Below are 23,557 nucleotides of genomic sequence, written 5' to 3' on the forward strand. Positions count from 1 at the left end.
TTGTTTTTGGTTTATCCTCTTTGAAGTTCACTCAGTTTATTAAATTTAGGTTTATGTTTTTTGCCAAATTTGAGAAGTTTCAGACATTATTTCTTTGAATACTTTTTCAGCCCTCCCTTTTCTTTTCCTTTTGGGATTCTAATGACAAGAATGTTGGGTGTTTTGCTATATTCCCATAAGTTCCTGAGGCTCTGCTTGTTTTTCTTGTCTATTGTCTTTCTGTTATTCAGACTGGGCATTTCTGTTGTTCTGTCTCCAAGATCACTGATCCTTTCCTCATCCTCTACATTTTGCTTTTGTGCTTATCCACTGAATTTTTATTTAAGTTAATCTATTTTTAGTTCTAAATTTTACATTTGGTTCTTTTAAAAAATCTTATTTTTTAAGAGCAATTTTAGGTTCACAGAAAAATTGAGCAGAAAATACAAAGAGTTCCCATATGTCCATAGCACCCCACCCCACCAGATGCATAGCCTTCTCCATTATCAACATCACACCAGAGCTGTGCATTTGCTACAAGTGATGAACCTCTTACACATTATTATTACTCAAAATCCATTGTTTCAGTTAGGGTTCACTCTTGATGTCGTACATTCTATAAGTTTGCACAAATGTATAGTGGCAAGTATCGACCAATATAGTATCATACAGAATAGTTCCACTGTCCTCAAAAAATCATCTGTGCAGTTCTTTTTTATACCTTCTATTTCTTTGATGAAGTTTTATTTTTTTATTTGTTTCAAGTGTGTTCACAATTTTACATGAAGTATTATGATGGCTGCTTTAAAATACTGGACAGATGATTTTAACATCTCTATCATTTCAATGTTGGCATCTATTGATTATCTTTTTCATTCACTTTGAGATCATTCTGGTTCTTGGTATAATGTGATTTTCTCTTGAAATTTGAACATTTGGGTATTATACTATGAGACTCTGGATTTTATTTAACCTTCTGTTTTATCTGGCTTCTTTGAACATCACTCTGGCAGAGATAGGGAGAGATACAACCTTATTACTACTTAGTGGTGGAAGAAGCTTAGATGTTCACTCATGCCTCCTGACAGCCTGACAAGAGTGGAAACCTGGGTACCTCACTCAGTTTTCTTGTGGTAAGAGTGGGGGTGAGGTTATAGTTTTTTTCTGTGGTATTTGGCTGGAGTAGAGCTGTTACTGTCTAAAGATGTTCTGTCTTGCTAAGCTGCCCTTTCCTGGTCCTCTGGCTAGAGAGAGAAGACTTTTGTTGGCACTTGTTTTGTCTGCACTGTTAGGGTTTCCAGGTTGTCAGCTTCTTCAGTTCCATGTCTGGGATATAGGAGCCAAAAATAAACCAAAAACCAAAAGACCAGGGCACTTACCACCTGGTTGTTCATTAGATTCTGAGTTCCCTTGTTAATCTGTCTTTTTCTCTTCACCTTTCACCCTTCTTTTGTTTTATAATGTCCAAGGCTTTGATGTACTTAGCAGGAGGAATAAGGACAAGTACATTCTATCCTATTTTCCTGGAAATTAAAGTCCACCATTGAATTTTGTCTTTAATTTTCTTCTCTTCCTTTATGCCATGACTAGGTTGGTTCTCAGATTCTTGGCTCTTAGCTTGCCTAGGTGGGAAGGCCAGATAACTTTTTCCCCCTAGGCCAGAAAATTTTTATATGGCATTCGATTAACTGAGCAATAAACAGTTAATGACCTGATATGGCAAGAGCTGTTGTCTAATTTTGTGACAGGAAAAAAGGAAGATAGTTAGCCTTAAGTGGCATTATTGGCCCAGTTTAAAGCTCTTCTGTGTGTATGAGGGTTAAAGAAAAGAAACAGAATAATAAGGAAACTGTGCAATAGATATTTATCTATATACCTTCTCTACAAAAAGGAAGGAATGCTTGAAGTGTGAATAATGCAAGTAAGTCTCTTATTTTGTCAAGAAATTGTATTATTTAGTCTAATTTACATATGAAACAAAAAATGAATTTTGTATTAACAGTGTAACAACAATGTAATGACTAGAAGATGAAAGGAAAGACAAGACAGCTTCTTACTTAGGTATCTAAGTTCCTGTAAGTTTTTCCAGAATCAAATTAAGGTAAGTAATGAAAGCATTGATTTCATAGCAAAATATTTTGTGGAAAGTTAGTTAAATAATTTAAATCCAAAATTACTTATTAACTATCAAAACGACTCAGTCAGGGCAAGAATAAACCCAGAACAAACCCAGCTTAGTTTATGTCAAAAATGATGGATTCATAATTAACAAAGTTTACTATAGTTGAGATATATTTGTTTGGCCACTCTGAGCAGGTGTGTACCCAGTCAGAATCATAGCTTCATTTGTCTGTTCATGACAAAGTCTCCTCAGTGGGTGACTGACAGAATGTCCACAGTCCATGGGGAACCCAGATCCATGATCCACCAGGATTCAGTCTCTTTTGCAGTTTGAATACAAGGGATTTTATCAAATTCACTCATGAATGATCCAGCTTGTCAGGAGATATCAAAGGATCACTGAGATTGTTGGGTAGATGTTTTCCCCCAAGATAGTATTGAAATTTAAATGCTTAAGTGATAGCCAAAGTGAGCTAGACGCCAAAAGGAAAGCACAATGTACTGTTGGCAGAATTGGTAAGTGACTTTTTTTAATGGGGAGTAATGGGTGGAGAAATGTCCATTTCTTGAAAAATTGATATATAAACTATTTCTCATATCTATTGGTCTAGCTAAAATGTACCATTGTTACTATTATAAATTCAAACCACCAATCATCTCCGGATTCTCTACAAATGGCTTCATGCAAAAGAGAATTGATTCCTGTAATGATTCATATTTAGGTTCCAAGTTTTAAATTAATTCTGTTGTCAGAATATGGCTTGGGACCAATGATATTTTGATGGTTTTCTACATTGCTTCTGATTCTGTCCTACTTATAGTATAAGCATAGAGAGAAAGGTAATGTTTTATGTGATCTTAATTTCTATTGCTTTCCTTACATATTTATTTTTCTGATCATTAACCACAAATACTACTACAGAAATGACTTAAAGGTTATTTAACTTAGTCAAGGAAAAAATGTATTATGTTATTAAGATATATTCACAGAGTATTTTTAATCCTAAGATGGTTTTTGACCTCTAGGGATAAGAAATCCCCTCTAGGGATAAGATAAAGTCAATCACTAAATGAGAGTTTTAGATCTTGTTAGCAAAATGAAGTGTGGTCTTCAATGCAGAATGACAAAAATGAGTTAATTTTAAGTTCTTTCTTGATTCTAAGTTAAAAGTCAATATATGAATTCAAGGCTGTTTAGTGCAGCGTCTATGGATGAGAAAATAAAAATAACTTTTACCCCTTCCTTAATACCACTGCTCTTCTCAAAGTAGCAATGACTGACGGTTAAATTTTTTCTGATCTTTCTATATTTACATTTAGGTACTTTTCTGTTTACCTTATTTCCCCTTTCGACCCTTAATTCCTTTTCTAACTATGCCAAGAAACTTTTCTTCCCAGAAGGAACAATACCATATCCCAAATTGACAGCATATTTATAGAGCAAGCAGATGTATTAGATGGATGTATCTTTGCATGTACCAAGATTCAAGTTACTTACCCATAATAGGATAATATGTAAACAATACATTATTTTTCTTCAGAGGTATCTAACATCATTTTGAAGTGTACTAGTAAATGAGTTGACCTGCCAAAATAAGGGATCAGTCTTTAACAAAAGTTTCCTAGTTAAAGGAGGAAAATAAAAAAGATTGATGATAATAACTGAAAAAATGTTTTAAATAAAGCCAAATAGTCAAGTGGACAATACGTAACATATCTTTTTGCTCTTTGTGATTTAGTTTCAGTGAAACATCATTATCAATCCCTCCAAATTTTGTAACAATATGATCTATAGTTCTTTTGATAATTTATCAATTATGTTCCATTTTATAGTTTTTTTTTTTAAAGATTTTATTTATTTATTTGACAGAGAGAGAGACAGCCAGCGAGAGAGGGAACACAAGCAGGGGGAGTGGGAGAGGAAGAAGCAGGCTCATAGCGGAGGAGCCTGATGTGGGGCTTGATCCCATAACGCCAGGATCACGCCCTGAGCCGAAGGCAGACGCTTAACGACTGAGCCACCCAGGCGCCCCCGGTTTTATAGTTTTTAAATGAGAAATGTAAGCATAGAAAGTAACTATATCTCATTGTTGACATTAATTTAGGTAACAGGAACATAAAAAATAAACTAATGCAGGGAATCTGTAAGGAATGTTTCCCTTTACTCAACTTTGAGAAGTCCTAGGTTGACGTAATTTTTAACAGTTCTAAAAAGACATCTGGAAGAGGGGCGCCTGGGCGGCTCAGTCAGTTCAACATCTGACTCTTGATTTTGTCTTGGGTGGTGATCTCAGATCTCAGACTCCCAGAATCACGGGATCGGGCCCTATAATCAGGCCACACTCAGCACCAGAGTCTGCTTGAGATTGTCCCTCTCCCCTTCCCTCTGAACTAGCCTCCCCCCACTCCGCCCCACTCTCATATGCATGCCTGCGAGCATGGGCGCACGCACACTCTCTCTCAAATAAATAAATAAAATTAAAAAAAAAAAAGACAAGTGGAAGATACAAAACAAGAAAGAAAATATTGAATGAATGAGATAGCAGAGGAAATGGACAGTGAAAAGAAATGAAAAAATACTCTTAGGAAGATTATGAGGTCAGGGTGGCAGCATCATTAAACATTTCAATTTCCATATTATTTAATAGGAAGAACATTGTCTTCCTTCCTGTATTTCATGATGTAATGAAATAAATGAATAAAAATAATAAAACGTCCTATTAGGAAAATATATGTAACACCCACGGGTCCATATGATTTTTGATATAGACAAAACTGTGCATGGACCAAAGACTTGCATTTCACACAGAGTGAGGATATGTTTCTCACCTGGAATGCTGACAATCACATGTCTTCTTCTCCTTCTCCCACATCGAAAAGATTCTAATTTCCTACAGAGTGAACGATGCCAAATCTGAAAAGAAAACAATTTAATTCGAGGCTTGATTTCGTTAGTGGGATCAAAGAAATCACATAAATTAAATTAGAAATCAATGAAGGTTCAAAGAAATGTCTTGAAATCAGATGTTCTGTTCTTTCTTTACCTGGTAGTTGGAAAGTAATGACTCAATTCATAAAAATTATTATGCTTGTGGCAATCTTATAGTCATTACCAGTTCTGGCATCAATATCTTCACTTTCCTCCAGCTACATTTTATAAATGATGGCCATTGTCTTCATTTCTTTTGTAAGTTATTTTACTAAGAAAAAAATATCAGTGATACCTATTATTCTGCAACATCTTTCCATGCATATGTAAATTATTTCTACAAAATTGTCAGATGTTATTTTGTAGCATGAATTTTTATATAATACACTTAATAATCAACATATAGTTGATTCCATACCCCCCAATAAACATCCTTTTGGAATTTGGGGGGATTATATTAAGTGTATAGAATAACCTATAATAATTTATATGTTTATGTATCTATAGTATAGTATAGATATTTTTGAACAAGAGCAAGGTATGTCATTTAAAGTATTCAAGTCATTCAAGTATTTGAGAAGTCCTAAATTGGTAGCATTTTTAGTTAATGTCCCTCCATAAGTTTAATTAAAAAAAAATACATGTTCAGTATATTTTGTATTAATTTTCTCCCTAGTATTGAAACCTTTTTGTTGCTGTTGAAAATGGGATTTTTTTTCTTTTATTATACTTCTGTTATATGTTCCAACTGATTATTGTTTATATATAGAAATGTATTACTTCTTGTATTTTAATTTTAACAAGTCACAATATTGAATTATCTTATTGTTTCTAGTGGTTTTTAATTTGATTCTTTTGGTTTTGTAGATTTATAATGACATACTCTGAAAAAATACTTTTCCCTCTTGCTTGAAAATTTTATGTCTCTAATTTATTTCACTTGGCTAATTGCACAGGCTAGTAATTTCAGACACCAATCATCACAATTGGTGAGTTGATAAGTAACTTGTATTTTGTTTTAATTTTTTCCCCCAGTATTTAAACGTTAGACAAAGAGAAAAATTTAAAAGCAGCAAGAGGAAAAAAAAAAATCCTCACATACAAGGGAAGGCCCATAGGCTTTCAGTGGATTTCTCAACAGAAACCTTTCAGGCCAGGAAAGAGTGGGATGATATATTCAAAGTGCTGAAAGAAAAAAACGCCAAAAAAGAATAGCTTATATAGCAAAGTAGTCGTTCAAAAATGAAGGAGAGATAAAAATTTCTGAGAAAAAAAAAAAGGGAGAGTTTATGACCCTTAGACCAGCCTTTAAGAAATGACAAAAAGGAGTCCTTAAAGCTGAAATATGAAACAGATTGGTAAAGGTAAGTATAACATCAAATTTAGAGTACTCTAATACTGACTATGATGGTGTGTTACTCACTTAACTCTAGTATAAAGGTAAAAAAACAGAAGTACCAAAAATAAATAAAGCTATAATAATTTGTTAATGGATACACAATATAAAAAGATGTAAATTGTGACAACAAAAACATAAAATATGAAGGGGGAGTAAAAGGGTAGAATTTTTGTAAGTAATCAAAGTTATTATTAGCTTAAAACAGGCTCTTATACATATGTTATGTTATGATGTTAAAATACTCTGTAAGACTCATGATAACCACAAAGCAAAAACCTACAGTGGATACACAAAAGATAAAGAGAAGGTAATCAAAGCATACCACTACAGAAAATCATCAACTCACAAAGAATGGTAGGAAGAGAGGAAAAAAGAAACAAGGGAACTGGAAAACAGCCAGAAAACAACTAATAAGATCATGTTAGTAAGTCCTTACTTATCAATAATTACTTTAAATGTAGATGGGTTGGTTTCTTCAATCAAAAGGCATAGCATGGCTACAAAAATTACAACAACAACAAAAAAAAGACCAACTATATTCTGCCTATAAGAGGCTCACTTCAGCTTTAAAAACAAACAGACTCAAAGTGAAGTGATGGAAAAAGATATTCCATATAAATAGAAACCAAAAGAGAGCGAGGCAGTTATACTTCTATCAGACAAGATAAACTTGAGGTCAAACACTCTAACAAGAGATAAAGAGGGTCACTGTATAATGATAAAGGGGTCAATTCATCAAGGGGTAATGAAATTGTTGAATTTACATCATCAACTATAAACATATATGCACAGTAAAACATCATTATCAGTCCCTCTAAATTTTGTAACAATATGATTTATAGTTCTTTTGATAATTAATTTATCAATTATGTTCAGTTTTATAGTTTTTAAATGAGAAATGTAAGCATAGAAACTAAATATATCTCGTTGTTGACATTAATTTAAGTAACGTGAACATAAAAAATAAATTAATGCAGGGAATCTGTGAGGAATGTTGGAACACTAAATATATTAAGCAAATATCAACAGATTTGAAGGGAGAAATAGCCAACAATACAATAATAGGAGGGGACGTCGATACCCTACTTTCAATAATGGATGAATCATCCAGACAGAGAAGACCAGTAAGGAAACCCTGGACTTGAACTATACTTTAGACCAAATGGACCTAACAGACAAATATAGAAGATTCCATCCAACACCATTTCCCAGGATAGATCATGTTAGGTCGCAAAACACATCTTAGCAAATTTAAAAAGATTCAAATCATGCCAAGTATCTTCTCCAAACACAGTAGTATGAAACTAGAAATAAAGAACAGAAAGAAAACTGGAAGATTCATAAATATGTGTAATTTAAACAACACACTCCTGAGCAACAAATGGACCAAAGAAGGAATCAAAAGTAAAATCATACATATCTTGAATCAAGTGAAAATGCAAGCACTACATACCAAAACTTATAGATGCAGCAAAAGCTGATCTAGGAGTGAAGTTTATAGTAATAAATGCCTACATTAAAAAAAAAAAAAGATCTCAAATCAACAACCTAACTGTAAACCTCTAGGAACTAGAAAAAAAGGGACCAAGCCCAAAGTTAGCAGAAGGAAGGAAATAACAAAGATTTTTTAAAAATAGAAAAGATCAATGAAACTAAGAGTGGTTTTTTTAAGATAAAATCAACAATTTTAGCTAGACTAAATAAGAAAAGACTGAAATGAAATTAGAAAGAGGGGGTATTACAACTGATACTGCAGAAATACAAAGGATTGTTAAAAGACCACTGTGAACATTATACATCAACTAATTGGATAACCGAGAAGAATAAATTACTGGAAGCATACAACCTACTAAGACCGAATCAGAAGAAATAGAAAATCCAAACAGACTAATAACAAGTAAGGAGATTAAATGAGTAACCAAAAACCACCCAATAAAGAAAAGCCCAGGACCAGATGATTTCACTGGTGAATTCTACCAAACACTTAAAAACTAATACCAACCCTCAAACTCTTCCAGAAAACTGAAGAGGAGGGAACACTCCCAAACTCATATCACAAAGCCAGCAATATCCTAATATCAAAGCCAGATAAGGACACTACAAGAAAAGGAAACTATAGGCTAATATCCCTGGTGAATACAGAGGCAAAAATCTTCAACAAAATACTAACAAAGCAACAATACTCTAAAAGAATCATACATGATCAAGTGAGATTTATCCCTGGCATGCCAGGATGGTTCAACACATGCACATCAATAAATATGATATGCCACACTAACAGAATGAAAGATAAAAAATCATCTTATGCTCATCTCGACAGATGTGGAAAAAGCATTTGACAAAATTCAACATCTTTTCAGGATTAAAACTCTCAACAAATTTGTATACAAAGAACATATCTCAATGTAATAAAGGCCATATATAACAAACTTATAGCTAACATCATACTCAATGGTGAAAGTTGAAAGCTCTTCTTTTAAGATCAGGAACAAGACAAGGGTGCCCACTTTCACCACTCTTATTCAACGTAGTAATAGAATTCTAGCCAGAGCAATTAGGTAAGAAACAGAAATAAAAGGCATCCAAGTTGGAAAAGAAATAAAGTAATATTGTTTCTGTTTGCAGATGATACGATCTTATATAAAGAAAATCCTAAAGACTGCACTAAAAAACTGTCAGAACTAATAAACGAGTTCAGTAAAGTTGCAGAATACAAAATCAACATACAAAAATCAGTTGCATGTCTATACACTAACAACAAACTATCTGAAAAGGAAATAAAGAATATAATCCCATTTATAGTGGCATCAAAAACAATAAAGTACTTAGGAATAAATTTAATCAAGGAAGCAAAAAATCTATACAAGGAAAACTATAAAACACTGATGAAAAAAATTGAAGACGACACAAATAAATGAAAAGATATTCTGTTTTGATGGATCAAAAGAATTAATATTGTTAAAATACACATTCTACCAAAAACCATCTATAGATCGAATGCAATCAAAATTCCAATGGCATTTTTTTTCACAGAAATTAAAAAAAAATCCTAAAATTTGTATGGAGCCATGAAAGACCTCAAATAGCAAAGGCAATCTTAAAAAAAAAGAACAAAGCAGGAGGTATCACACTTCCTGATTTCAAACTACATTGCAAAGTATGGTACTGGAATAAAAACAGATGCACAGGCCAATGAAACAGAACTGAGAGCCCAGAAAAATTCCATGCATATATGATCAACCAATATTTGAAAAGGGAACCAAGAATACTCAATGGGGAAACATTAGTCTCTTCAATAAATGGTGCTGGGAAAACTGGATATTCCCATGAAAAATAACAAAATTGACCCCCATCTTACACCACACACAAAAATTAAAATTACAATTAAAATTCAGTACAAGACCTGATACCATAAAACTCCTAGAATAAAACAGAGGGAAAAGTGTGTTGATGTTGGTCTGGGCAATGATTTTTGGATATGACACCAAAAGCACAAGCAACGGGAGCAAAAATAAACAAGTGGGACTGCATCAATCTAAATGCTTCTGCACAGAAAAAAATAAAATAAAATCAGTCAATGAATAAAGAAAATACATGGGAAAAATATTTACAAAACAGGTATCTGATAAGGGGTTGATATCCAAATTTCATAAAGAAATCCTACAGCTCAATGGCAAAAAAATCCCAATAATCCAATTGAAAAACGGGAGAGAGCCTGACTATCTTCTTTTAACCTGATATCTTCCTTTCCTAAAGAAGATTTCCAAATGTCTAACAGATGCATGAGAAGAGACTGAACATCACTAATCATTGGAGAACTGAAAATCAAAACCATAATGAGATATCACCTTATGCCTGTTAGAATGGCTAGTGCCAAAAAGACAAGAGATGACAAGTGTTGGCGAGGATGTGGAGAAAAGGGCACACTTGTGCTCTGTTGGTTGGAGTGTAAATTAGTGCAGCCACATGGAAAATAATATGGAAGTTCCTCAATATATTAAAAACAAAATTTCCATATCATTGTGACTTTATCAAATTGACATCTGGGGTGTCAGATGGTAAGCTATGGCCCAAAAAAAGGCCACAGGGAATGAAATAGAGTAGTTTACTACTCACAGGTCCCAGAGAATGTACACAGCATGCCTCGAGGGCCCACATGGGAGGTCAAGGCCTGGTATAGGCAGATAGTGGCAGCACCTAAGGCGGGTCCTGGTCTAAGGCCAGACTGATCAGTTCAAACCAAAGACTGGGGTTTTGGTAAGCTTTGCAGGGGTTTTATCTAAGGAGCACACGAGGGGAAGGCCCCAGGAGGCAGGGGAGATTCTATCACAAGGGCCATCAAGGGAAGTCACATCAGCAACTTACATTTACTTGCGACTCTGCCAGCTGCTCTCTGAGGCAGGCACTTGCATGAGGGGCTAATGTCAGGTTAAGACCCCTGCAGTCGGCTTGGCCAAACAAAATGGATGCCCAGGCAGCAGTGGCAGGGAGTAGATTAGGTAAACTCTTGATACGTGTTACTCAACAATCTTACTTCTGGGTGTACATCCAAAGGAAATGACATCACTAAGATGATCTCTAAGAAATATCTGCACCCCCATGTTCATTGTAGCTTTATTCACAATACTCAAGACATGGAAGCAACCTAAGTCACCACGGATGAATGAATAGAAAGGGGAAATAGCTACAATGGAATACTATTCAGCCATAAAACAGGAAGGAAATCCTGTCATTTGCGACAACATGGATGGACATTGAGGACGTTATGCTAAGTGAAATAAGTCAGAGAGAGAAAGACAAATCCTGTTTGATCTCACATGTAGAACCTAAGAAGGCCACATGCATAAAAACATATGGTAGAATGGTGGTTGCCAGGGCCTGGGTGTTAGAGAACTGGGGAGATGTTGGTCCAAAGGTATAACCTTCTAGTTATAAGATGAATAAGCTCTGGAGATCTGCTGTACAGCGTGATTGTAGTTCTCAGTATTCTCAGTGCTGTATTATAGACTTGACATTTACTAAGAGAATATAACTCAAATGTTCTCACCATGGAAGTGTTGACTAACCTTTTGAGGTAATCATTTTCCAACATATATATGTATCAAATAATCACACTGTACATGTTAAACTTACATAATGTTAAGGTCAACTCTATCTCAATAAAGCTGGGTTTAAAAAAATGTTAAAAATAACTGATTTGTGATGAGCTACCAGGAAATCTGGGTGGGAGGCTCACTTACTGTAATATGTGTCTTTTTATAAAAACTATTATTTTTTAAAGATTTTATTTATTTATTTGAGAAAGAGAGCATGAGAGAGTGAGCACAAGCAGGGGGAGGGGCAGAGGGAGAGGGAGAAGCAGGCTCCCTGCTGAGCAGGGAGCCAGATGGGGGGCTCTATCCCAGGACCCTGGGATCATGACCTGAGCTGAAGGCAGACACTTAGCCAACTGAGTCACCCAGGTGCCCCTATAAAAATTATTTTTTAACATGATCATATATTACATTTTCAAAAAACCCCACACTATATAAACATATAGCTGGCAGGATAATATTTTGTATATGAGTGACTGAAGAAAATGCTATAACTCAGCGACTATACTATTAAAGAAAGATTTAAGCATATGAATACAAATATCTCGTCTACTTTAAAAATAGGGTTTAATAAAAAACTCTCATTAGATCAGTGACTCCCCAAAATATTGATTTAATCATTTTCAAAAATAAGTTTCCTTAGATTCCTAAGATTTAACTTCTCATGATGACCCGGTGAGTCTCCCATCTGTCATGGCTTTATTAATCTCCTGACAGCAGTCCCTTAGGTTGATAATCACCACTATTTCTAGTCTCTGTAGATCCCAGATCTACCACCTACCACGGGTGGATGAGCTTCCAGCATATTTGAATACAGGAGCCCTTGTCAAAGTCAGTTTCTGGAGATCCATCCACTGCTTTTTTGGGATCCCAAAAATCTTGCTGTGCTGGACTGAGTGGCTGGCTTCCATTTTGATAGGACTGAATCTGAGAAAAAAAGACAAGCAATGTGAGAAGGATGCCATCTAATTGATATCATGGACTCATTATTCTTACACAATCTAGTGCTGATGCCGATACTCCGGTATATACCATGAATAACAGGGGAAATGGTTACTTGGACCAATAGATTCTCACTGACTCCTTAAATATGGGACCCATCTGTCTTCCTACCTTATTTTCCCTTTCAGAGAGAACCAGTCAAGGAGACAAAAGAAAACACTCAACTGCAGTTCATTCCTCTTATGAACTTCAGCACTGTATGTGGGACAAAGTTTCCAAATTGTTAATGGTCAGGCCAAATGCAATGCGTTGGAGGTTTAAGAGACTTCTAAATAGACGTGAAGCTCAAGAATGGAGAAATAAAAGAGGAGGAATGTAGTGGGCCACAAAGTATATAAAAAGATCAAATTTTACAAAAATAAAATTCAAATGGTATTACCTAACACTGTGTTGAATCTTAATTGTTTTGGAGAATAATGAAATTGAAAATGTGACAGAGGAAGAAAGCATATAAACCAACAGAACTTCCTTCTTCATTGGCCTCCTGGGGGAAACTGGCATCTTTAGATACAGGAACCAAAAATCTTCCAGGACCTTCTTCCACTAGCACTGGCTCAACGACTTGCACTTCACCAAATTCAAAAGCTTTCCTTTCCTCTTAATGGTCACAGTCACCTATTGCTCACTCTTTCCCCTGGAGGTAAAAGCCTTTGTTTTACCAGGACAGAGGCAAAAATGGTCATACCTGGAAGGAAAATCATCCTTGGTAATGCCTATGTGGTCGTTTTGATTTAGGCTTCCTGATTTGTGTGATACAATGGTTGTCTTCTCTTGCTTTCATCATTATCTCTCTTACTTTGTTTCAATTCACGAGGAACAGAGAAACCATTCAGACTTGCTGTCAATAATACGAATCAATTCAAAAGGCTGTCTTCAAATGTAATTGTCGATTGGTCTTTCACAAATGCCCTCAGTCTGTCACAGATTTTTCCAAGACAGGTATGCTTCTTGTTCATACTCTGTTCTTGCTTCCCATGCTGTAAATCCTCTGCTGTACAAGTCTACACATAATCACCAAGATGCTTTTACTACTTTCTGTCTTTTATTTTTTTAAGATTTTATTTATGTGACAGAGAGACAGCCAGCGAGAGAGGGAACACAAGCAGGGGGAGTGGGAGAGGAAGAAGCAGGCTCCCAGCGGAGGAGCCTGATGTGGGGCTCGATCCCGGTACGCCGGGATGACGCCCTGAGCCGAAGCCAGACGCTTAAGGACTGCGCCACCCAGGAGCCCCATACTTTCTGTCTTGTTTACGATTTCCCCAAATGTTACCTACCATTCATCTCTTACACTTTTAATTTTGTTTCAACACCAATTACAAATTTTTATGCCTCTATACTGTCAGTTTCAGAAAAAGTAGCTAGCTACTTTCTTTCTAGTGTACTTTGGACTTATGGCCATTGTAATTCCCACATACTGTGTGTGTGTGTGTGTGTGTGTGTGTGTGTGTGTGTGTGTGTGTGTTTAATTTCCTTCTTCAGGGGCTTCCTGGAGGGTGCGGGATGGCATTCTCAGAACTGAGTTCCAAAGGGCTTCTAGCACCTTCTGCTGACCTGTGACCAATGACTCACAAAACACCAGAAGCTTTATTCTCCTGTTAACAATCATAGTCTCTTGTCCTCCCTTCCTTCCTCCACAGCTGGAAGCCTTTATTTCCCTTGGACCCAGGAAAGAAATGATTGGCATCTGAAGGTAAAACTGCATTGTCACCCTGGATAATCTTAAAATGATTATTCTAGCCTGGATTATTTGTTTATATTGTTTTACAATATTAATTAATAATTGTTTTCCTCAGCTATTTCAAGTATTATTCTTTTATTTCATTTTTATAATTTTATTAATGTAACATTTAAATCGTCTTTTTTTTCTTTTTAAAATACTGCTGCAGAAAAATTATACTTGTGTGGCAAGTTTTCTACCTGTTTTTTGGATCCTTTCCCTACAACAGAGCCCCAAAAGTAGAATAGTTAAGTCTTATGATCTTTATTTCAAATTTTAGTTGTGATTTTATTTCATTTCAATTTACTCATTAGGCACAGCAATATATACCCAGAGCATCTGTCAAGAATATGGTTCAATGCAGAGTACTCTTTTAAAATATGGTTATTGGTTGTGTTTTTCCAGCAAGTTCATTGGCTGTCATATATTTTGAAAAAAAATCTACTCATCTGAATCCTTTTCTCCCTTCCTTATAGATTTATATAGGATTCACTGCAAAAGAACTAATTCATAGTCAAATAATTACTTAGGAACTTTCTGCACTTTTAATCTTGTTTATTGAGTTTCCAGAATGCATAGCCATTATTCATTTAGTACTTGAAAGTTTAATCTGTTTTCAAAGTCAAGCACATATTTTTTAACTTCCCCGAAAAAGTCAATAACTGATATTATCAGACACAGTTGTTGCCAAATCTTTCTGCTATATACTGCTATGACAGTTCTTATACTTTTTATACCTTTAATTTTTTACACATTAACTTTTTGATATTAATGAAAGCTAGAGGAAAAATGCTTTATTCAGCCTTATAGCCTCTGTTACAAGGACAGTCTCATTTTTAAAAAAGATTTTATTTATTTATGTGAAAGAATATGTGTGCGTGCCCGCAGGTGATAGAGAGAGAGAGAAGGAGCAGGGGGAGGGGCAAAGGGAGAGGAAGAAGCAGGCTCCCCGCTGAGCAGGGAGCCTTACGTTGGGCTCAACCTGGGACTCTGGGATCATGACCTGAGCCCAAGGCAGATGCTTACCCGACTGAGCCACCCAGGCACCCGAGGACAGTCTCTTAAATACAATATAATATTTTAGAGAAAGTAATATTTTAAAGAAAGTATCTATATTCGTAAAATAAAACATACAGGAACTGATTTTATGTTATTTGTTAAGGATCTATTTATTTATTTTAGAGAGAGAATGTCTGGGAAGGGGAAGGGGGAGAGAATCCTTAAGCAGTCTCCCCGTTGAGAGCGGAGCCTAACACAGGGCTCAATCCCATGACCCATGAGATCACGACCTGAGGGGAAACCAAGAGTCAGACACTCAACTGACTGAGCGACTCAGGTGCCCCCAGGAATTGATTTTAAATGTAACTTGAAGAAACGTATTTCTATGAATATTCTAAAATTCATATGTTTTTATTTTTGCAAAACTCATAAATGTTTGAGTTCCCTGTTTGTAGAAAATATCACTATCTCCAAGTAATAGCCACTAGCTTCTGTTTGAATATTTATAAAGAAGGTAAATTTGCAATGTTTTGAGGCATCATATGTCTTTACGGGCTAGATCTCATGATTTAAAAAATAAGTTTTTCTTTGTAAAAGAAAATTTGAAAACAAATTTTCATATGTTTATTGAAAACATTTCATCTAATTCTACTTCTGCCACACTGATTTTGCATACTTCCACTGAAAGAAATACCCTAAACCTATTTGGATGGAGCTATCAGTTCACCCCTCAGCCTTTCCCCTACAAACCAACTGTCCTGAACATCTCTTATTATTCAATTCTTGACAGTTTTCAGAGTATCAAATTTGGTGTCATACTGTATGTTGCGATAGAGTCATTCATTGCTTTTGTTCTTGTATATGACATGAAGTCTTGTGTATGGACAAACTGTTGAGAGAAAATGTATTTAATGTCATAATCAACAGCAACAAATGTTAATATATTTTAAAATATTTTAACTATAATTTTTAAAGGCTGCTTATGACTCACTGTTTATACTCATTGTAGAAGAATTGGAAAATATAAAGAAAAAGTGAAAACTTCACCCGAATGGTACTCCTCAAAACAAATAAACTTCAACATTTAATAAATTTTTATGTATTTTTTCCTATGCATATTTTTCTCAGTTGAGATCATACTGTGTGCCCAATTTTCCATATGGCCTTTTAAATCTGAAATTATAAGGATCTGGCTATTAATAATAATGATGCAAGTTTTCATAACTATTAAACTATTGTAGTTTATTCTATGAAGCACTGTAATTTATTTTATAATTTTCATTAATGTAACATTTAAATTGTCTTTTTTTTCTTTTTAAAATACTGCTGCAGAAAAATTATACTTGTGTGGCAAGCTTTCTACCTGTTTTTTGGATCCTTTCCCTACAACAGAGCCCCAAAAATAGAATAGTTAAGGCTTATGATCTTTATTTCAAATTTTAGTTGTGATTCAGCTAAATAAATTTCATGTCATATAATTAATACTTAAATTGTACCCAATTAGAACCTAAAAATACAACTAATCGTTTTTAATTGTTATTTCAGCTTTGATATGTGAATTTTGTCTTCTTTCTACTTAAGAATTCAGCTTCTCAGGTTGGAAGTAGATATGTTCACAAGTCTAATCAGACTTAATACCTGTTTTTAAATTATCTTGGAGAATCAGATCTAATATTTCTACAAGTTTCTATTAATTTTTTCAAAGAAACCTAAAAGAGAAACCTAAATCATCCCAGGATGTGAAAAGAAAAAAACGAAATGCATGATTTGGGCTCCCATACGTTTTCATTTGAGTTATTTGGATAGATTATAATACTGATAAGGAAGTCAATAATTATAAAGATTATGTGGAGGATAAACAACATTATCCTACCTTTATATTCACAATCAACAAAGCATTTCTTTTTTTCTTTTTTTTAAGATTTAGTTTAGAGAGAGAGAGCACATCAGCAGGGGGAGGGGCAGAGGGAGAAGGAGAGGGAGAGAAGCAGACTCCCCCAGAACATAGAGCCCCATGCGGGGGGGGGGGGGGGTTGCTCAGTTCCACCACCCTGAGATCATGCCCTGAACCAAAATCAAAAGTAGGATGCTTACCCAACTGAGCCACCTAGGCACCTCTATTTTTTGACTTTTCAGTAAGCCTCTAATAATAAGCAAAGCTTTCTTTCCTTTTTTAAAATTTCATGAGAATGTTTTCTGGCAGAAAAAACAACAACAACAAAACAACTGTACTGTATTGAGCAACCTCATCCCAGACCTGTGCAGATTTCATGGCATTACTTCTAATTACCCCCAACAACTGCATGGCCATAATACCTCCACTGACTCCACTGATAAGCAACAAGTCATCTTTTTAAGATTTCCTGGCACGTAGCTGTTTTACAGGAAATTTCTTGAATCAATATGCATCAGTAGGATTCTTCATTATTTAACAATGCCCCATTAAGTTCTGTTTTACTTAAGTGAGAAGATAGATCAGTGTTAAAGAATACTTTTGATTTTCATTTAGCTTCACCCGAGTCAAAGTGAAGCATACCTACACACACACCTAAATCAGGAAAGAATGCTATCTTCTGCCCATGAACACCTGTCCTCATTGGACTATCATAATAGTAAGAAATTATTCTTTATTGTATTGAGCCTCTGAATGTTTGGGATTTGTTCACTATCAACTTTCGTAATAGAAAATGTTATTCACAGTTATTTATCATAAGGGTCAGTTTGGACGAAGAAGATATGTGCTAACTTAGAAAGTGCATTTGTGAATAATATTACCCAGGTAAACCAGATAAAGGAAGACAAAGAGATGGATAGAATGCTGAAAAACACTAGCATTTTAAAAGGATGAGTAAGGAAATAGAGATAGCAAAGGAGATTGCCCAAAAGTAGAGATTACAAACATGGTTGTGAAATACAAAAGATTAAAGTTCCCAGAAAAAGACAACTGTTAACTGTGCAAAATGCTATAGAGAGAGCAAAGCAAAATATTCTGTTCCTCTGCCTCTCAGGCACACATATTCTTCTTTTCTCCATGATTACAATAAGATTTTTGATGTGACCCCCTGAAATGTTCCACCTTTCCCTTTATCTATTTTTAAAGATTAAATGTTTACTATGGAACTTGAAGTCCACCACAAGAAAAAATTTGGAAAGACCACAAATATAAGGAGGTTAAAAAACATCATACTAAGGAATGAATGGGTTAACCAGGAAATTAAAGAAGAATTAAAAAAAGATACGGAAGCAAATGAAAACACAACAGTACAAAATCTTTGGGATGCAACAAAGGTGGTCCTAAGAAGGAAGTATATAGCAATATAGGCCTACCTCAAGAAGCAAGAAAAGTCTCAAATACACAACCTAATCTTACACCTAAAGGAGATAGAAAAAGAACTGCAAATAAAGCCTAAATCCAGTAGAAGGGAAATAATAAAATTAGAGCAACAATAAATGATAAAGAAATTAAAAAAAAAACAGTAGAGCAGATCATCGAAACGAGGAGCTGGTTCTTTGAAAGAATTAACAAAATTAATAGACCTCTAGCCAGACTTATCAAGAAGAAAAGAGAAAGGACCCAAATAAATAAAATCATGAAAAAAAAACAGAGAGATCATAACCAACACCACAGAAAACAATCAATTATAAGAGAATATTGTGAGCAATTATATGCCAACATATTAGGCAATCTGGAAGAAAAGGATAAATTCCTAGAAACATATAAACCACCAAAACTGAATCAGGAAGAAATTAAAAATCTGAACAGACCCATAACCAGCAAAGAAATGGAATCGGTAACCAAAAGTCTCCCAAAAAACAAGAGTCTAGGGCCCAATGGCTACCCAGGGGAATTCTACCAAACATTTAAAGAAGAATTAATACCTATTCTTTTGAAACTGTCCCATAAAACAGAAATGGAAGGAAAACCTCCAAACTCACTCTATAAGGCCAGTATTACCTTGATTCCAAAACCAAAGTTCCCACTAAAAAGAATTACAGACCAATATCCCCAGTGAATATGGATGCAAAAATTCTCACCAAGATACTAGCTAATTGAATCCAACAGTACATTAAAAGGATTATTCACTACAACCAAGTGGGATTTATTTCTGGGCTGCAGGGGTGGTTCAACAGTCACAAATCAATCAACATGATACAGCACATTAATAAAAGAAAGGTAAGAACCATAGGATCCTCTCAATAGATGCAGAAAAGGCATTTGACAAAATACAGTATCCTTTCTTGATAAAAACCCTCAAGAGGGCTTCCTGGGTGACACAGTTGGTTAAGCATCTGACTCTTGGTTTCAGCTCAGGTCATGATCTCATGGTGGTGAGACTGAGCCCTGTATTGGGCTCTGTGCTGTGTGGAGTCTGCTTGGAGTTTCTCTCTCCCTCTGTCCCTCTACCCACTCAAATAAATAAATAAATCTTTAAAACAACTACAAAACCCTCAAGAAAGTGGGGTAGAAGGAAAATACCTCAATATCACAAAGGTCATATACAAAAGACCCACTGCTAATATCATCCTTAATGGGGAAAACCTGAGAGCTTTTCCCCTAAGGTCAGGAATAGGACAGGGATGTCCACTCTCATCACTGTTGTTCAACATAATACTGGAAGTCCTAGCCTTAGCAATCAGAAAACAAAAAGAGATAAAAGGCATCCAAATCAGCAAGGAAGAAGTCAAACATTCATTCTTTGCAGATGACATGATACTCTATGTAGAAAATCTGAAAGACTACACTAAAAAATTGGTAGCACTGACACAGGAATTCGGCAAAGTTGCAGGATATAAAAATCAAAGCACAGAAATCTGTTGCATTTCTATACACCAATAATGAAGCGTCAGAAAGAGAAATCAGGGAATTGATCCCATTTACAGTTGTACCAGAAACCATGAGATACCTAGGAATAAACCTAACCAAAGAGGTAAAAGACCTGTACTCTGAAACTATAGAACACTTATGAAAGAAATTGAAAAAGACACAAAGAAATGGAAAATCAGCCTGTGCTCATGGACTGGAAGAAAAAATATTGTTAAAATGTCTATAGTACCCAAAGCAATATACACATTCAATGCAAACCCTATCAAAATAACACCAGCATTTTTCACAGAGCTAGAACAAACAATTCTAAAATTTGTATGGAACCGGAAAAGACCCAAATAGACAAAGTAATGGTGAAAAAGAAAACCAAAGCTGAAAGCATCACAATTCTGGACTTCAAGCTGTATTACAAAGTTGTAGTCACGAAGACAGTATGGTACTGGTACAAAAACGGACACATATATCAATGGGACAGAATACAGACCCCAGAAATGGAGCCACACTATATGGTCAACTAATCTTCAACAAAGCAGGAAAGAATATCCAATGGAAAAAAGCCCATCTCTTCAACAAATGGTGTTGGGAAAATTGGACAGCCACATGCAGAAGAATGAAACTGGACCACTTTCCTACACCATACACAAAAATAAATTCGAAATGGATTATAGACCTAAATGTGAGACAGGGATCCATGAAAATCCTAGAGGAGAACACAGGCAGCAACCTCTTTGACCATGGTCCCAGCAACTTCTTACTGGACACATCTCTAGAGGCAAGGGAAACAAAAGCAAAAATGAACTATTGGGACTTCATCAAGATAAAAAGCTTCTGCACAGCAATGGAAACAACCAACAAAACTAAAAGGCAACCAATGGAATGGGAGAAGATATTTGCAAATGACATATTGGATAAAGGGCTAGTATCTATAAAGAACTTATCAAACACCCCCAAATTTAAAAATCTGGTTAAGAAATGGGTGGAAGACATGAACAGACATTTCTCCAAAGAAGACATACAAATGGTTAACAGACACATGAAAAAATGCTCAACATCACTCATCATCGGGGAAATACAAATCTCACTGTGTTTTTCACAATGAGATACCACCTCACACCAGTCAGAATGGCTAAAATTAACGACTCAGGAAACAACAGATGTTGGCGAGGATGAGGTGAAAGGGGAATCCTCCTACACTGTTGGTGGGAATGCAACCTGGTGAAGCCTCTCTGGAAAACAGTATGGAAGTTCCTCAAAAAGTTAAAAATAGAACTACCCTATGACCCAGCAATTGCACTACTAGGTATTTATCCAAAGGATACAAACATAGTGATTTGAAGGGGCACCTGAACCCCAATATTTATAACAGCACTATCCACAATAGCCAAAATATGGAAAAGCCCAAATGTCCATTGAGTGATGAATGGATAAAGAAGATGTGGTACATATATACAATGGAATATTACTCAATCATCAAAAAGAATGAAACCTTGCCATTTGCAAGGATGTGGATGAAACTAGAGTGTATTATGCTAAGTGAAGTAAGTCAATCAGAGAAAGACAAATGCCATATGATTTCACTCATGTGTGGAATTTAAGAAACAAAACAGATGAACATGGGGGAAGGAAAAATAAAATACGGTAAAAACAGAGAGAGAGAGAGAGGCAAAGCATAAGAGACTCTTAACTATAGGGAACAAACTGAGGGTTGCTGGAGGGGAGGTGGGTGGGAGGATGGGGTAACTGGGTGATGGGCATTAATAAGGGCACTTGTAATGAGCATTGGGTGTTACATGCAAATATAAATCACTAAATACTACCCCTGAAACTAACACTACACTATATATATATATATATATATATATATATATATATATATATATATGCTAAAGAATTTAAATAAAACCTTGAAAGAAAAAAAATTAAAAATGTTCAAGGATCACACACCTACACCAATCAAACAAACACATAATTTGCTATTTGGAGGGGAAAATATTATTGAATTTTGAGCTCAAAACATTAACCAATATTTATTTTACAATGTTCATATAACTCAATATCATTTCTCAGGTTTTAAGGATTTTTAGTTAAAGCCTGTGTAATTTTTAAATGTTTTTTTCCATTAATCAAGAAAACTTCTGAAGCATTCTATAAGTATGTTCAAGTTTTGGTTTTGTTGAAAACTAAAAGGAAAAGGAAAAGGAGAAATTGGGAAAATTAGCTGAAAAAATTGACATACGAGTGATCATATTTCTAATATATGAAATGATTCTTAAAGCAATTTCAAAAACACTAACATTCCTATTAGAAATAAAAGATAAATAATAAAACCCAAAAATTCACAAAAAAGAAAATCCAGATGACCTATCGATACATGAAAAAGTAATCGATCTTTTCAAAATAATTCATTCATTAATCCAACAACTTCTTATTGAGACATATTTTGCATCTTTTTCAGATGAAAAAGCAAAATACCATTTCAGGTTAAAAAATGGTAGTTTTAAAAATACGATACTATTCAGGGTTGATAAGAATGGAGAAATGAGCACTCCATTATCTAAATGGGAGAATTTCCAAAGGGTGTAATATTTCTCCATGGCAGGTTAGCCACATATTTCAAAAGTCGTGCATTTTCCTTCACCAAGAAATTCTACCTCTAAGAATATATATTCGAGTAAATAACCAGAGATGTTCACAGGATTTATGTGCAATCATATTTATTGTGGCATTATTTATAATAGCTCCCAAAGGAAACAAGCAAAATGTCAAACAATGAGAACTTGGTTAAATAAATCATCATATGTTTATACAACAACTAATAAAAGTCATGTTGTGGGAAAATAATTAATGACATGGAAAATATTCTTAGCATGCTGACAAGTTTAAAAAGCAAATATTAAAATAATATATATACTATCATCCTGATTTTCTGACTGCTTATAAATGTTTGAAAGTTCTCCTAAATATAAACGAATATACAGTTATATGTGAATATAATCGTTACATATAATACTGTAATATAAACTAAAACATTGACAGTGATGACCACTGAGGGCAGGATGTAGAAGAGTCTTTAAAAATTTGTTTCTTTGTGTTTTTTCTATATATTCTGTTGTTTCCCTATTAAATAAGCACTGCTTTTATAATAAGAAAAAGAGTGACAAAATTGGATTCTTAAAATTAGGTCCTTGATAACCCAAGAGTAGTTTCAGTATGGTACGAAGGTGGAAGATGTTTAAATTTGGGTAAGTAGTGTGATTTGAGGAAGTGAAGGCAATGAATATGGACTGCACTTCAGAACACTTGGCATCTAAGTGCAGGAGGAGATCCAAGGATAGGTTTAGAGGGAGGTCAGGATGAGGTCAAGGAAGATATATATTCTAGTAATCTATCTATCTATCTATCTATCTATCTATCTATCTATCTATCATCTATCTATCTATAAAAGTATATATATAATAATATATAATATTAATATATAATAATAATAATACAC

General features: G+C 34.8%; 1 protein-coding gene across 1 annotated transcript in view; it reads right to left on the reverse strand.

The window, feature by feature from the left end:
• H4C16 (H4 histone 16) overlaps nucleotides 1–23,557 on the reverse strand; it is a 55,740-nt gene that overhangs the window by 17,569 nt on the left and 14,614 nt on the right. The window contains exons 4-5 of the mRNA XM_087855650.1: nucleotides 12,303–12,448; nucleotides 4,930–5,014 (exon numbers count right to left, since the gene is read on the reverse strand). The gene's annotated coding sequence lies outside the window, so the exon portion shown is untranslated. The remainder of the gene's footprint in view (nucleotides 1–4,929; nucleotides 5,015–12,302; nucleotides 12,449–23,557) is intronic.

The sequence above is a fragment of the Ursus americanus genome, chromosome 25 (genome assembly GCF_024610735.1).
Source record: "Ursus americanus isolate L20-20 chromosome 25, mUrsAme1.1.p, whole genome shotgun sequence".
Taxonomy (NCBI): Eukaryota; Metazoa; Chordata; class Mammalia; order Carnivora; family Ursidae; genus Ursus; species Ursus americanus.